Source organism: Thalassophryne amazonica, chromosome 2 (genome assembly GCF_902500255.1).
Source record: "Thalassophryne amazonica chromosome 2, fThaAma1.1, whole genome shotgun sequence".
Taxonomy (NCBI): Eukaryota; Metazoa; Chordata; class Actinopteri; order Batrachoidiformes; family Batrachoididae; genus Thalassophryne; species Thalassophryne amazonica.
The window spans coordinates 77,288,980-77,303,487 of record NC_047104.1 but is presented as its reverse complement, the minus strand read 5'-3'; the positions used below and the strand labels follow the sequence as shown (position 1 = coordinate 77,303,487).

General features: G+C 40.4%; 1 pseudogene; it reads right to left on the bottom strand.

The window, feature by feature from the left end:
• Window positions 1-440: 440 nt before the first annotated feature.
• LOC117526201 lies at window positions 441-12,703 on the bottom strand (annotated as a pseudogene).
• Between the last annotated feature and the right edge of the window lie 1,805 nt (window positions 12,704-14,508).

Here is a 14,508-nt window from a genome sequence, read left to right as displayed (position 1 = left end):
CAAATATTCTGACAATGCAAAATTTGTTTACACTGATTCAGATTCTGTACTCAAACATCAACAGTGCCAAAAGTTGTGTCCAGTAGTGTATGTCCAGGAGGACATGTACAGTTTAATCCTGCAGAGACAAAAAAAATGCTTTGTCAGTACAGGTCATAACTGATGGTGTACTGAAGCGACACATGATCTGTTTTCTCTGTGAGCATTAAAATGAGCTTGGCATCGTTTCAGTGAGCATGCTGCACTGAAGCGTGCAAGCTAAAGTGATGATGACGATGGATGAGCAGCTTGGCTTGGAACAGGATCTTTATTCCAGGACGCTGGATGACTGACAGAGCAATATTCTCTCCTTCAGGGGTCAGTCAGATCAGCAGCAACACTCCACGGTCACCAAAGACATTTGATGGGAAACCTTTTGTTTCTTCTTTGTTTGTTTTCAACCAGTTAGACTGCACATCTAAGGGGTCAATGTCTGGTGAAGTGTGGACCAATCAGATAATTCCTTGGTGTAGTTTGGGCCAAGAAGGTCACTGTAGCTCTCTGTGTGCACGGAGTGGAGGTTTTCCTCACCAGCACCTGAAAGAACAAAATAACACGTTTAGAACTCTTACCGAAGTAGACATGTCATTTAGTCAACTAGTACGCAGTAAATAGTCCACACACCCTTAGGCATTCACATATTTACTTTTGACGACATTAAATTTTTAAAAATCAGGTCTTGATATGTAAAAGATTTTATGTATGTTTGCTGTCCTCACAGTGAACACAAACGCCTTAATTTAAAATGGAATCAAATTAAATAAGAAAAATATGAAACACAAAGTAATAAATTCCATAGTGTGTACATCTCAGTTTTGTTTTGTTTCCAGCCAATAGTCAGGGGATGAACATGCAGTCAGGACCATAAGTATTTTGAATGGATACGTTTTTCTAGAGTTGAAATAAAACAATGAAGATGTTCTCGGAGTGTTTAACAAAAAGTATTGCATTAACATTTAGAAAATTACAATATTTTTTTCTACACAGTGCCTCCATTTCCATACAAGAAAATTGGTCTTAAGTCTCCAGGGTTGCCTTCTGTCAACTGCAAACTTCTTTTTAAAGAAAATCCTTCTGCTGTGCTCCATCATGAAGCTGTATAAGTAGTGATGCAGGAGGCAAACGCTGCACTATGCAGTCTCACACAATTCAAGCTGAATGTCTACATTACAGACATTTCTTGATTGTCACATCTTGATTTCCGACTATAGCGACATCATTTCATGATATTTAGTGATGTTATGATGATGCCTCATACCATGTCAGGAGAATATCCTGAGAAGGTGTTTACATTCACCAAGGCTGGAATAAATTCGCCATTTATTTAGCTGTCTGTCTGTTAGCAAGATTATGTCAAAAATACTGCACAGATTTTGATGAACTTTGTCACCACAGATAGATATTGGCCATCAAAGAACCCATTAAATTTTGGAGGTGATCTGGATTCTGGATCAAGTTCACGTCATATAAACTTTGAAGGATTACTGTTAGTCGGATTACGTCAAAACTACTGCATGGATTCTCACCAAATTACACCACGATACATATTTGGCCATATCTGGATTCAGGATTTTTCTATATAGGCTTTAAGGATTATGTCAAAACAACTTCACGGATTCTCAACCAAATTCTCACAGCAGATACATATGAGGCCATTGGAATATGCCATAAATTGTGGAGGTGATCTGGATCAAGTTTCACATTATATAGGCTTCGAAGGATTATGTGAAAACTACTCCATGGATTCTCACCAAATGTGCACCACAGCTACATATTCAACCATTGAAATTTAGAGGTCATCCGGATCCGGATTCAGGATTTTTCTATATAGGCTTACGATTATGTCAAAACTACTTCACGGATTCTCACCACAGGATACATATTAGGCCATGTAAGACTCCATTGAATTTTAGGAGGTGTTCCAGATTCGGATTGGTGGACGTCAGAAATCTCTGATTGCTCTTGTTTTTTGTTTTCTAGCTGTATTTTTGACAACCTTGACCTTAACGTTTGACCGATCTGCTCCAAAGGTCAACCATGTGGAGACATCCAAGAGTATTTCTACAAAGTCAGGACCCTCAGTCATTAAAGTGTCCTGCACTACCACAGGCACGCGGGGTAATGATTGGCTCATTTGAACAACAAGAGATATTTGGTGTAAATGTTGTGTATCCATCCCCTAACTCCTTTGAAAGCAAAATTGGCTGTAAAAGTGATGTTTTATTTATTTTTCAGTTCCATTATTACTTCCTCCAATGAAGTTTGTTGCCCGTTTGTCTGTCTGTTTGTGAACAGCCTGGAGCCCACAGTTTTTGATATACTGTTATGAAATTTTTAGTGAAGATTCATATCCAGATAGGCAAGAACTGATTCAATTTTCAGGTCAAAGTCAGGAAAAATCTTGGAATTCTTTAACATTGACAAATTTCAAAAATTCATAACTGTCAAAAAATATCAAATTTATTTCACATTTGTGAGGGTTATTTAGGATGGTATCCTTTATTGACTGACAAGGTTTATCTGGGTCTAATCCGGTGTCGCTGACTGAATGGTCCCCCCCTAAAAATCGGTCCACCCTGCCTTCACTGCGCATGAGTCATTTCTGTGCGTCAGCTGTGGTTCACCCATTATCGCCTCGTTTCTGTTTAAAACTGCACTCGAGTCATCATCTATCTCAGTGACAGATATCTGAAGCTTTTCTACAACAATAAATTCAGCTTTATTTTCATCATAAAAGATGGAGGAAGCGATCAGAGCGCTGCAGCCAGATGAGCTGCTAGCTGCTGTGTTCACTGTGCCTCCGTCATTTCAAAGTGTCAATAGTGACTCTCCGATTATCGCCCATTTCTGTTTAAAACTGACTTTAGAATCCCTTTTATAGCTTTGGCTGTGGTCCCAAATGATGCAGGCAGGGCGGACCAATTTTGGGAGAGACCGTTGGGTCTGCGATACCGGGGTTGTGGATTTTATGGACATTTGAATTAATATTCAAAAGCCCACTTGGTGTACATTTGCGTTATATCTCAGTCAAATGTGCCTCTATCACTCTCATTTGTAACAATGAGATGCAAACTGGCACTCTCAATTAACAGACTAAGACTGATCCGCATCTGATCTGTACTGCGGATTTAGCAGAAATTTGATTCTTTTTAACATTGAAAACCCCTTTTGATCTATATGTTGTATTATATTTTAGCTTATGAAAAGCCACTTCTAACAGGACTTTCACCTTGAAAAATTTTTCCAAGGTAAAAATTTGTGGAATTGGAAACTAGTGTTGGTAGAGGTTTGCGCTCTAAGAGTGTGGTGCTCCGGTTTTATTTGATTTACGTCATGTTGTAGAGATTTGCTTTCATTGTGAGAAAAGACCATACTTAAAAAAAAAAAATTGATGTTATTAATAATAAAAGTTTGTGCAGACTTTCTATATGCTTTGTTATCATCATAATTATTCTTTTCTTAATCACTAGTTCAGGATAAATGACAACAATGAACTTTTAAATGCCAAATGGCTGAATTAGATGACTGCATCACACACACACGGCCTACAGTGCCAGTGATCCCACAGTGTGTGCACTCTCCATCCTCGCTGCTCCCACTCTGGTTCCACATCTCAGTGCTGCTGAAGTGGTCCACAATCTACAGGAGACAAAATAACCTCAGTTAATCCAGACTGATGACTGGAGCGCCACCTGCAGACAGTCAAACTACTGCTACAGACAATCAAAGGAAGAACACAGCATTTGTCAGTGCTACATCATGGACATTCTTCACAGCCGAGGACGGCGCCACTTTGATATTTCAGAATCAATCATTCTGATTTTGTATTTGCAGCACAGCCGAGTGCTGAAATGTTGCATCCACCCACAGGATCAAATGTATTTTTGTCAGGACAAGAGGTTTTTGTCTCCACCAACAAACAACGCTTTGTTGTTTGTGCTGGATCGTTGGCTTATTGTTTTACTATCAGGATTATTCAGAAAATAATCAAGGCTGTCAGGTCTGGGAGCATGTGCTGATGCCTCGTGTCATCACATCTACCACACTGCAGAGCCGCCTTGGGTCCTGGATGGCAACCACTCAGTCAAACAACCAGTCCATCCCTACAGCTCAAAAATAACCATCTGTCTGCTGCAGTCAGGAAAAGCACAGGCGCCTTCTTTGCCTTCTCCAGCTGCTGGGGTCCTCAACACTGAGGCGTCTACATGCTGGATCAGGCACAGTGAAACGCGCCACTTGGTCAAAATCTTGTAGATGACGCTTCCTCACAACGTAAGTGATACTCCACATCTGATTTTCTCTAAGTAACCGCTCATTTGACACAGAGTCATTCCAGGTGTCCAATGACCCTCTGCCGTCACCTCAGGACACTGGACAGTCCAACTCTCAGAACCACACAGTACATCAGGAAGCACCAGGACCCTAAAGACACCTCTGTCCAGGCATCTCCTGATCCCATAAGCTACCAAGAGACATGACTGTCATGACTGATAAATAATGTCTCTAAAAGTAGGACACTTTCACTGTATAGAGCTACACTTCTGACAGCTGAGTGGCAGAAGTCATTGAAAGCCTGGATCATAGTTTTGATCCAGGACAATTTCAAATACAGATACTCTTAGACCAGGAGCTGAGATAGCCTACCATGCACCCACCCCCCACAACCAAATGCCACTTGATTTTTTTTCAACCTCAATAACGTCCTTAGTGGAAATTTGAGTGGTAACAGGAAAATATCTCATTTCTGATGTACCTTTTGGCACAGTATTGACCTAAAGGTTAAAAGCTACTCGTGAGTGCTGTACGTGGGCCGAATTTTTGCACTTTTTCACCTTCTTTAAACACCTGTACGTATAATATCAACCACATCCATCTATATATTTCTAAAAAGCTCATTTTCTCTACTTTAATATGATACCCATCTCATTTCTGTAACATAAAATGGCACAGTGCAACCATATACACAACCCTTACCTGAACCAAAAAATGTCCAAAAGTTATGATCCTATCTGAATCCTATCTGAATATGTGATTCCTCAATCAGCTTCTCAAGTGCTGCAATCAGAGATAACAGCATCATTCACAAAGTCAAGAACAGGAAACCTTTCCGCACAACAGTTGGGTCTTACCTTGAATTAAAAACCTTGTATTATGGGGTAGAGTCAGCAAAAAAGGAGTACGCTTTTGATGTGGTTAATGAATTATTATTATTATTGTGAGATAAAAGATGACATGGATACTCTAGTGGATAAATGTGTTGGACCCAATACATATTTTAAAGAATCTTGTTACTTTACAAGAAGGCTTTTTTTCTAACTGGTGATTGGATTGGTCTGAAATGGGGAGCGTGACATTTCGAGGTGGAGCTGCATGAAGGATTGGAGCTATGCATATATCTCTTTGCCTCCTCACTCAACGCTGTTTTCACAAAACCTGCTGAAAACATTGTGGCGTATAAACTGTTAGATTATGCACAATGGGCCTCATGTATCAACGTTTTGTACGGTGATATTTCAGCGTATATGGGGTGTACGCCAAAATGGCTGCGCTACTTGGCATTTATCAATGTGGTTGTTGGCGTACGGCTGCACTGAAAATATACACCAGGTCGAGAGGTGGTGTAAATTATACGCCAAAATGAACCAGCGCTGGAATCCACATATAAATGGAAATGATCAACATGATAAACAGTGTCATTATACAAATCAATGCATATGTTACATAAATAACACTTTCTTGATTATACTACATAATAATTAATACAAATCCCGCTTTTGCAGGATTGTTGGTCTATCGAGCATGATCCGTGGCCACAGCGCTGACTGCAAAGAAAGCGCTGCTCACCTTTTCTCCAGAGCAGCGCTGAGCTTAACTTTATGTGGTGTGACCGTTTTAGACTGTGAAATGGATAATTACAACTGTAGTGTTGTCATTCCCTTCGCCCGTGCTGCAATCAGGTTTTGTTTTCTCCATTCATTTGTTAAAATAAAATAAAGAAAGAAATACATTTTAAAAATAAAGAAATCTGAAAAATTAGGCGTGTCTTATTAATTGAGCGAGCAAATATCCACATGTCAAGAATTATTGACATGTGAAAAGAGAATACAGTGGTCCCTCGCTATAACGCCGTTCACCTTTCGCGGCCGGAGATTTTTAGTCCAATTTTACATGCTTTTTTTTTTACAGTGTTCTGTGTGTCTGTTTATAAGAATCTTCTCGCCCAGAAGAAAAAAGAGCGCCAACAACTACCCATAACTGTGTTCTTCACTCGGAAAAAGACACCTGCAGCGAGGTTTGACTCAGTGGAAAAGGCGTGGCGTCAGGACAAAGAGGCGCGATCAGAGGAACTGTGAAATACTGGTCAGTCACTATTAATAATTTATGTGTCCAACCTCGTAGGCTGATCGTTAAAATTAAATTTGTTAGTTCTAAAAGCCATCAAAATTATTTATAGGAAAACGTTCTATTTTTATTTCTCAAACAAATGTTTGGGCCTGAAAACAGGTTGGTCTTATTTTTCTACTAAGGTTTGAACTTTGAGAGTGTTTACACACGAGAGAAAAGTGAGAAAATGTTCATGCCTGATTGAGAAAAGTGTATAAAGTGTGTAGTGAGGGGTTTTACAGCCTTAAAACATCTATAATATTATAAAAAGTAACGCTGACTACGTCGCGGACTTCACTTATTACGGGCTATTTTTAGAACGTAACTCCCGCGATAAACGAGGGACCACTGTAACACTTTTTGATTATACTACAAAACAATTAATACGATGGCCACTTTTGACACTCAATTGGCACGCGTCGTGATTGGTGGAGTTCTTTTTCTTTGCGGTCTTCCTGGCTTCCGTGTCGTAAAATGAGGATGTGTCTGAAACGGAGTCTGCATATTTATGGGCGTGTTTATTATAATTACGATTGTTTTCACCTGCCGCATTTATCAAGGTCACGTCAGGCGTACGCCGGAACTGGGCAGGTACGCACTGCTTGATACATGTCACGGAAACTTTGGTGTACTTCAAATTTACACCGTAAATTTACGCCACAAGTGCGCAACTTTGATACATGAGGCCCAATGTGTGGACACGGGCTCAGTCAGCTGCACAGTGGGTCTGTCCTGTAACTGATCCAACCACTGTGACTATGGTGATAAACCACATGATTGTGTAAAAGCCTGATACCTTAAGAACACCTTCATTCTTCTCCTGATCCTCTGCATAGAGCTCCGACATCCCTGCACGACGACAATCATCATCATCATTCTCACGCAGCTGCAGGAGCAACATCTTCACCATCAACACCTGGAGATACAGCAAACCTCTCACCCGGTGCAGAATGGTCTTCTGCAAACATCTCCACTTTCTGTGGCGTGTCTGATGTGCATCTTGCTGCTGTGGGCTGCCAGGGATGTATGAAGTACGCATCATCCCTTCCAGTGTCTTCTAAACACGTCTGTTTGTCCCTAGACCTGCTGAACAACTGCAGGCCTGAGAAGACAGGAGAGTAGTTCAACCCTGTCCAGCACCACTGCCAGCATCCTCAATTTAATTCATTTCATTTTTATAGCACCAAATCACAACAAAGTTGCCTCAAGGTGCTTCACACAAATAAGGCCTAACCTTACCAACCCCCAGAGCAAGCACACAGGCAACAGTAATAAGGAAGAAACCTCAAGCAGACCAGACTCAAAGGGGCTAACTTCTGTCTGGGTCATGTTACTGATACAATTTACAAAACAAATCAACAGGAAATTTTGGGAGTCCATGCTGGTGCACAGGACAGGAGACCTACAGAAGAAGACACCAATTCCCATCTCTGGATGGAGCCACACCTCAAACAGAGAGAAAAAACAGAATGAGGCGACAGAAAGACAACAAATACAGTATAATTTGTCAGCATTAAACAACAAGAAAAACAGAAGAAATAATAAGGTGATCGCCGGCCACCAGCCCTAATCTTCACTAAAAGACCCCGACTTTAGATTAAGTTTAGGCCGTGGCCCACTCCATTTACGAATCCTTGAAATGTTTGGGGTTCAACAGAAGGAGCGTAGAGGCGAGTGCCTGCTTGCCTCTGCAGTAGCAGCTTACCTCGCCTGCTGCGTCTGTGCGTCTGTGCGCTGGGCAGCATCCTGTAGACCCTGTAGGCATTACTGCCTCTTTTCCTGCTGTGCTCCCGAAGCTCACAGATGTCAGGCAAAGAATTCAAAGCACAGCGAAAGTTGGCTTTCCACGTCTTAGGGTCGGGCTTGTCTTTACCCGGATGGTACCGTCCTGAAGTGGGCAAGAGCACAAACAAAAAGAGGTCTGTGTGAAAGCACGGGAGGTTACTGTTTCTGACCTGTTACGAGCCAAATTTGTATGTGTGACACCTTGGCAACAGCTTAACACTTTAGCACCAAATTTTACCGGTTTATATCTTTTGGCATACGATTTCAGACAAGTTCAAATATGGATTGCTTATGTCAAGATCAACATCATGGGTTTGAATGCCACAAGTGGTACAGTTATAGATGTTGGAATAATGAGGTTTGGACAATGATGATTATTATGACACAGTAATGAAGAAAACATCAAGCACTCCCATTTTTGATTGTTTGTTGGGTGTCAATCCTTTTCCACAGCATGAGAAAAATGTCTTTCTGTGGTGACGGTCATCATATTTGTTTTGTCTTCAGAGATATCAAAAAACTTTCACTGTGTTGCTCAACCTTTTAATAATTAGTCTGCCTGGACATTGATGATCTTACCTGAATAGTGATGTTATACGCTCTGTAGAGTCCTTTTTGATATATTGAGTAGTTTACAATTTTTATCTGCAGAGATTATAAAAAACTAAAAACATCCTGTGTAAAAATATTACTGCAATTGTGTTTTATGGTAAAGGCTCCAAATTTTGTACAGACATTGTTTGATATAATAATAATAATAATAATAATAAAGATATTGTGCCGTCCTTAGTTTTTAAGTCAATGTAATTTTAGTTGGAATGGATTCAGTGCGTAAGAAAACAACACTTAATTTGTGTTTGTATGAAACACAGTAATAAAAACATTTTGAAGATATTCTGGAACAGTATGGCAGCCATCTGGGGTGTTACTATTGATTATCCTCAGGTCAGAAACTGAGGATAGCATGATACAGTTGTATGCAAAAGTTTGGGCACCCCTGATCATTTTCCTGATTTTCCTTTATAAATCATTGGTTGTTTGGATCAGAAATTTCAGTTATATATAACATATAGCAGACAAACACAGTGATATTTGAGAAGTGAAATGAAGTTTATAGGATTTACAGAAAGTGTGTAATAAATCTTTAAACAAAATTAGGCAGGTGCATAAATTTGGGCACCCAGCAGAAAAAAAAAAAACATCAATATTTAGTAGATCCTCCTTTTGCAGAAATAACAGCCTCAAAACACTTCCTATAGCTTCCAAAGAGAGTCTGGATCCAAACAACCAATGATTTATAAAGGAAAATCATGAAAATTATCAGGGGTGCCCAAACTTTTGCATACAACTGTATCTAATTACTACTACTACTACTACAAACAATTTGTTGCTTTTACCAAAAGGCATCACTGTTTCACACATGAGGTGTTTGGTGATGCTGATATCTTTGAAAGAAGGTCCAGATTTTGAGGGTCCTGGTGCTTCCTGTCTTACTGTATGGCTGTGAAACTTGGACACTATCCAGCGACCTAAGATGACGACAATTTGTCCTTAGTACGCAGTATCTTCAGAGGATCCATTGGTACTGCTGGAATTACTTTGTGTCAAATGAGGGGTTACTTTGGGAGACTAAGCTGTATCATTTGTGATGTGAGGAAGCATTAGCCAGGACATTTTGGACAGCATGCAGGTGCCTCGGTGTTGATGACCCCAGTGACTGAGAAGGAAAAGGGGGCACCCATGTATCACATGACTACAGCAGAGGGAGGGTTAATTTTGAGAGGTGGGAATGGACCGAGACCCAAGACCCAAGATGGTACTGTGCTGTGGTGGATGTTACAGCGTGTGGCATCAACACATGCTCCCAGGCCTGACCTAATTTAATTTTGATCTCAACATTGTTTTTTTAACGATTAAAAAAAAAAAAAATCCCCCGTTTCATTATTATTATTATGTTTTACACTTCCCATGATAACCGGTTTTCTTGATGTTTTGAGGGACTGTTCTTGGCAGCAACATGATACGTCTGGTCAATGTTCACAGTAACTGACGTGGAGCTTCCCACGATGTGATGCAGCTGCAGTCACAAGGCACGAGTGATCTTCCCATGACTGAAGTGTGGAGGTTAGACATTCTGCAAAGCCACCTGCACTAACTTCAAACAACGGAACCAATTAATAACTGACTACTAAAGTTCCATCATCCCATACCGAGTCTTGTGGATAAATCTTTAGTTTTTAGTTTAAAAACAAAACAAAACTTTGACACAGACCAGTGCACCTTTGGAATGACTCATTTTAACTGCATTAGATTGAACTTTGAACAACACTGAATCCTGACTGAAGCATAAGAACTTCATAAGAAGATATATATAAACCACAGCAGGGGTGGTGGCCAAGTGGTTAATGCACTTGGTTTCAGTGCAGAAGGTTCCGGGTTCAAATCCCACCCCTGCCACATTTCTCCATATAATGTGGAGTTGCGTCAGGAAGGGCATCCGGTGTAAAACCTGTGCCAATTCAACATGCAGATCCACCTTGGATTTGCTGTGGTGACCCTGAGTGAAAACAAGGGAGCAGCCAAAGGGACTTACTACATAAATACATTTTTAACTCTGTGAGAGGCCTGGCTGAGATATGAACTCTAATCAGTGGCTTTGTTGTTTGGTTAATTTCATTAATTTGCCACAGAATTATAATTTCTGTCATAACTGGATTGAGTTGGTAATATGATGTGCAGCAGAGACACAGTAAATCAGCATGCACCCACTACATAACCTCTACCAAGATGATTTTAAACATGCTTTTGTGTGCTGGTTTAGTTTTTGTATTTTACAATATCAGCATGATGAAGGAATGTGTTGGGTCAGGAAACAATGTTTTCCTGTCCATCACCACATATTCTGAAAACACATCACATCCCAATAACTGAAATAAATGGCAACTGCTCTGCTTTTTTAATTACAATTGTTCTTCATGAATTTTCTTATTCTTGTTTAAAAGGACATTAGTCATGCCAGTATGACGCTCGGTCTCGAAGGGTGGGATTTTTTTTTTCCAGGTTTTATCATATTTAAAGTTAATGAGCAAAACATTCAACGCAACACTTGGATGTCATGTTTGTGCGCGTGATGTGTTAAAATGTTTACTATAACTTGGAATGTTTTATTTCGAATACAACAAGAAAAGTCTTTCTATATTCACAAATTCAATGTGTCTTTCTGGATAAAAAAAAAAAAAAAAGAGTGTGGACTGGATCATTCATCAGGCGTCCATACGTAAACGTCTGTTCCCTATAGGTCACAGAAGTAGAAAAAATGTCTGCATGAAGTGTGCAGCTGTGTGTGTATGAGTAAAACACACTCTTACCAGTGTGCACGGCCCAACTCCTGAATAGAGTAGCGTCTCGGTCAATACTCCAACCATGACGGGCGGCATGTTTCCACGGGATCTGGAAGATTCGTGCTGACTGGGACAGAACAGAATAGAAGAGAATTATAAAATAAATACAATAACAATACGAACACATTCTGTTGATCATTACTCCAAACTTTGTGATCCTGCTTGTTTTTATATTATTATTATTATTATTAGTTGTTGTAGTAGTACTAATGGCCCACCTGATCCAGCCAGCTGACTCCTGGGTATTTCCCAGACTGAATTTGCTCCTCTAGCCACGGCCTCAGCCTCAGCCGGCCTGACTGTTGCATGCTACACACACACACACACACACTAAAAGTCTTCTTTTTTTTCTTTGATTATCAATGGTTGTGTCCACACACACACACACACACACACACACACACACACACACACACACACACACACACACACACACACACACACACACACACACACACACACACACACGCTGCAGGAAGCAGCTGATGTTCATTCTCCTACCTTGGTTGTGTTTTGTGACCTGACACACAGGCAGTTCCCTCAGAAACAGTTCAGGTGCACAAAGGTGTTCAGTCCAGGTGTGTGAGTCGGTAGGTTTACTTCACACTCATTAAATCAGTTGTTTCTGATGGACAGCTCCCCACCTCCTCCTCCTCCTTCTTCCAATCAAAAGACTTCACATGACTTCACATTCACCCTCCTCCTCCTGAAATGAGACAGCTCATGTTCATTTAAGACCACCAGGTGGAAGCAGAGCTAAAATGTCACAGACTGTAAACACCTATCACATCAAAGGACGTTCATGTGCTTCCTGTTGGCATCCAACAGTTTAAAATAATGTTCACGTCACAAAAGCATGTGTGGCTATGTGGCTGAGTTTATCTACATTTTCATATCAATATGGGGAATGGAAGCTCTACTGATTTTGTCAATCAAAAGATAGGAATCATCCCCTCCATTGTTAGAACAATAACTGAAAAACAATAAGTGCTACAATCTTGTAATTTACCAAAATTAACAGAGCATATACGGCGCATCCGGAAAGTATTCACAGTGCTTATCTTTTTCCACAAGGCTTATTCCAAAATGGATGAAATAAATTTTTGCCCTGCAAAATTCTACTCACAACACCCCCAATAATGACAACATGAATAAAGTTTTTCAATATTAAATGCAAATGTCCACAAAATCCACAACCAGATCAGATCCAGATCAAACTTTGTCAGGCGATAGTGAGTGCCAGTCTGCACCTCACTTTCAAATATGAGAGCAATTGGGGCATGTTTGATTAAGATATAATGTAAAATATATATGGGGTTTTCAATGTTAAATTTTAATGGCCATAAAATCTGTAATCTGGATCAGATCCAGATTAAACTGTGTCAATCCATAAAGGATGCCATCTTACATAATGCTCTCATAATATGAAAGAAATTTCATCTTTTTTGACAGAGTTATGAATTTTTAAAAATTTGTTCAATGTTAAAGATAGGGATTTTTCCAAGACTTTTTCTGGACTTTGACTTTTGACTTGTGACCTTGAAAACCAAACCTGTTCTTGCCTATGAGGATATGAATCTTCAGTAAAAAAAAAAAAAACAAAAAAACAAAATCATAACTATATATGAAAAATTGTGGGCTCCAGGCTGTTCACAAAAAAACAAACAGGTGAAAACATAACCTCCTCCAGCTTCATTGGTGGCGGTAACAAAAAACTAAGAAATCACATGTACATAAGTATTCACACGCTTTGCTCAATACTTCATTGATGCACCTTTAGCAGCAATTACAGCCTCAAGTCTTCTTGAATATGATGCCACAAGCTTGGTGCACCTATCTTTGGGCGGTTTTGCCCATTCCTCTTTGCAGCATCTTTCAAGTTCCATCGGGTTTGATTGGGAGAGTTGGTGCGCAGCCATTTTCAGATCTCTCCAGAGATGTTCAATCAGATTCAGGTCTGGGCTCTGGCTGGGCCATTCAAGGACATTCACAGAGTTGTCATGAAGCCACTCCTTTGATATCTTGGCTGTGTGCTTAGGGTCATTGTCCTGCTGAAAGATGAATCGTCACCTCAGTCTGAGGTCAAGAGCGCTCTGGAGCAGGTTTTCATCCAGGATGTCTCTGTACATTCCTACATTCATTTTTCCCTCAATCCTGACCAGTGTCCCAGTTCCTGCCACTGAAACACATTCCCACAGCATGATGCTGCCACCACCATGCTTCACTGTAGGGATGGTGACTGGTTTCATCCAAACATGATGCCTGGTATTCACACCAAAGAGTTCAATCTTTGTCTCCTCAAACAAGAGAATTTTGTTTCTCATGGTCTGAGAGTCCTTCAGATGCCTTTTGGGAAACTCCAGGCAGTTTGCCATGTGCCATTTACTAAGGAGTGGCTTCTGTCTGGCTACTCTACGAGACAGGCCTGATTGATGGATTGTTGCAGAGATGGTTGTCCTTCTGGAAGGTTCTCTTCTCTCCACAGAGGAATGCCAGAGCTCTGAGTGACCATCCAGTTCTTGGTCACCTCCCTGAAAGGCCCTTTTCCCCCGATCCCTCAGTTTAGACAGGCGGCCAGCTCTAGGATCAGAACTGCTTCCATTTATGGATGATGGAGGCCACTGTGCTCATTGGGACCTTCAAAGCAACAGAAACGTTTTTGTATCCTGCCAGAGAGTTGTGCCTCTGGACAATTCTGTTGCGGAAGTCTGCAGACAACTGCGTTATTCCTTTCAAATCACCCAGTTTTAAAAATATTTCCAAGGTCACTCCTCACCCTGTTCTGTCAATTTAATATGTCATTCATATTCCAAAGTTAGGATGAAATGAGATATTTGGCCTGTATCTTGAAAAGGTTTGAAGTTACAACCCCTGGAAATTTTGGTGAATTTTTCACATT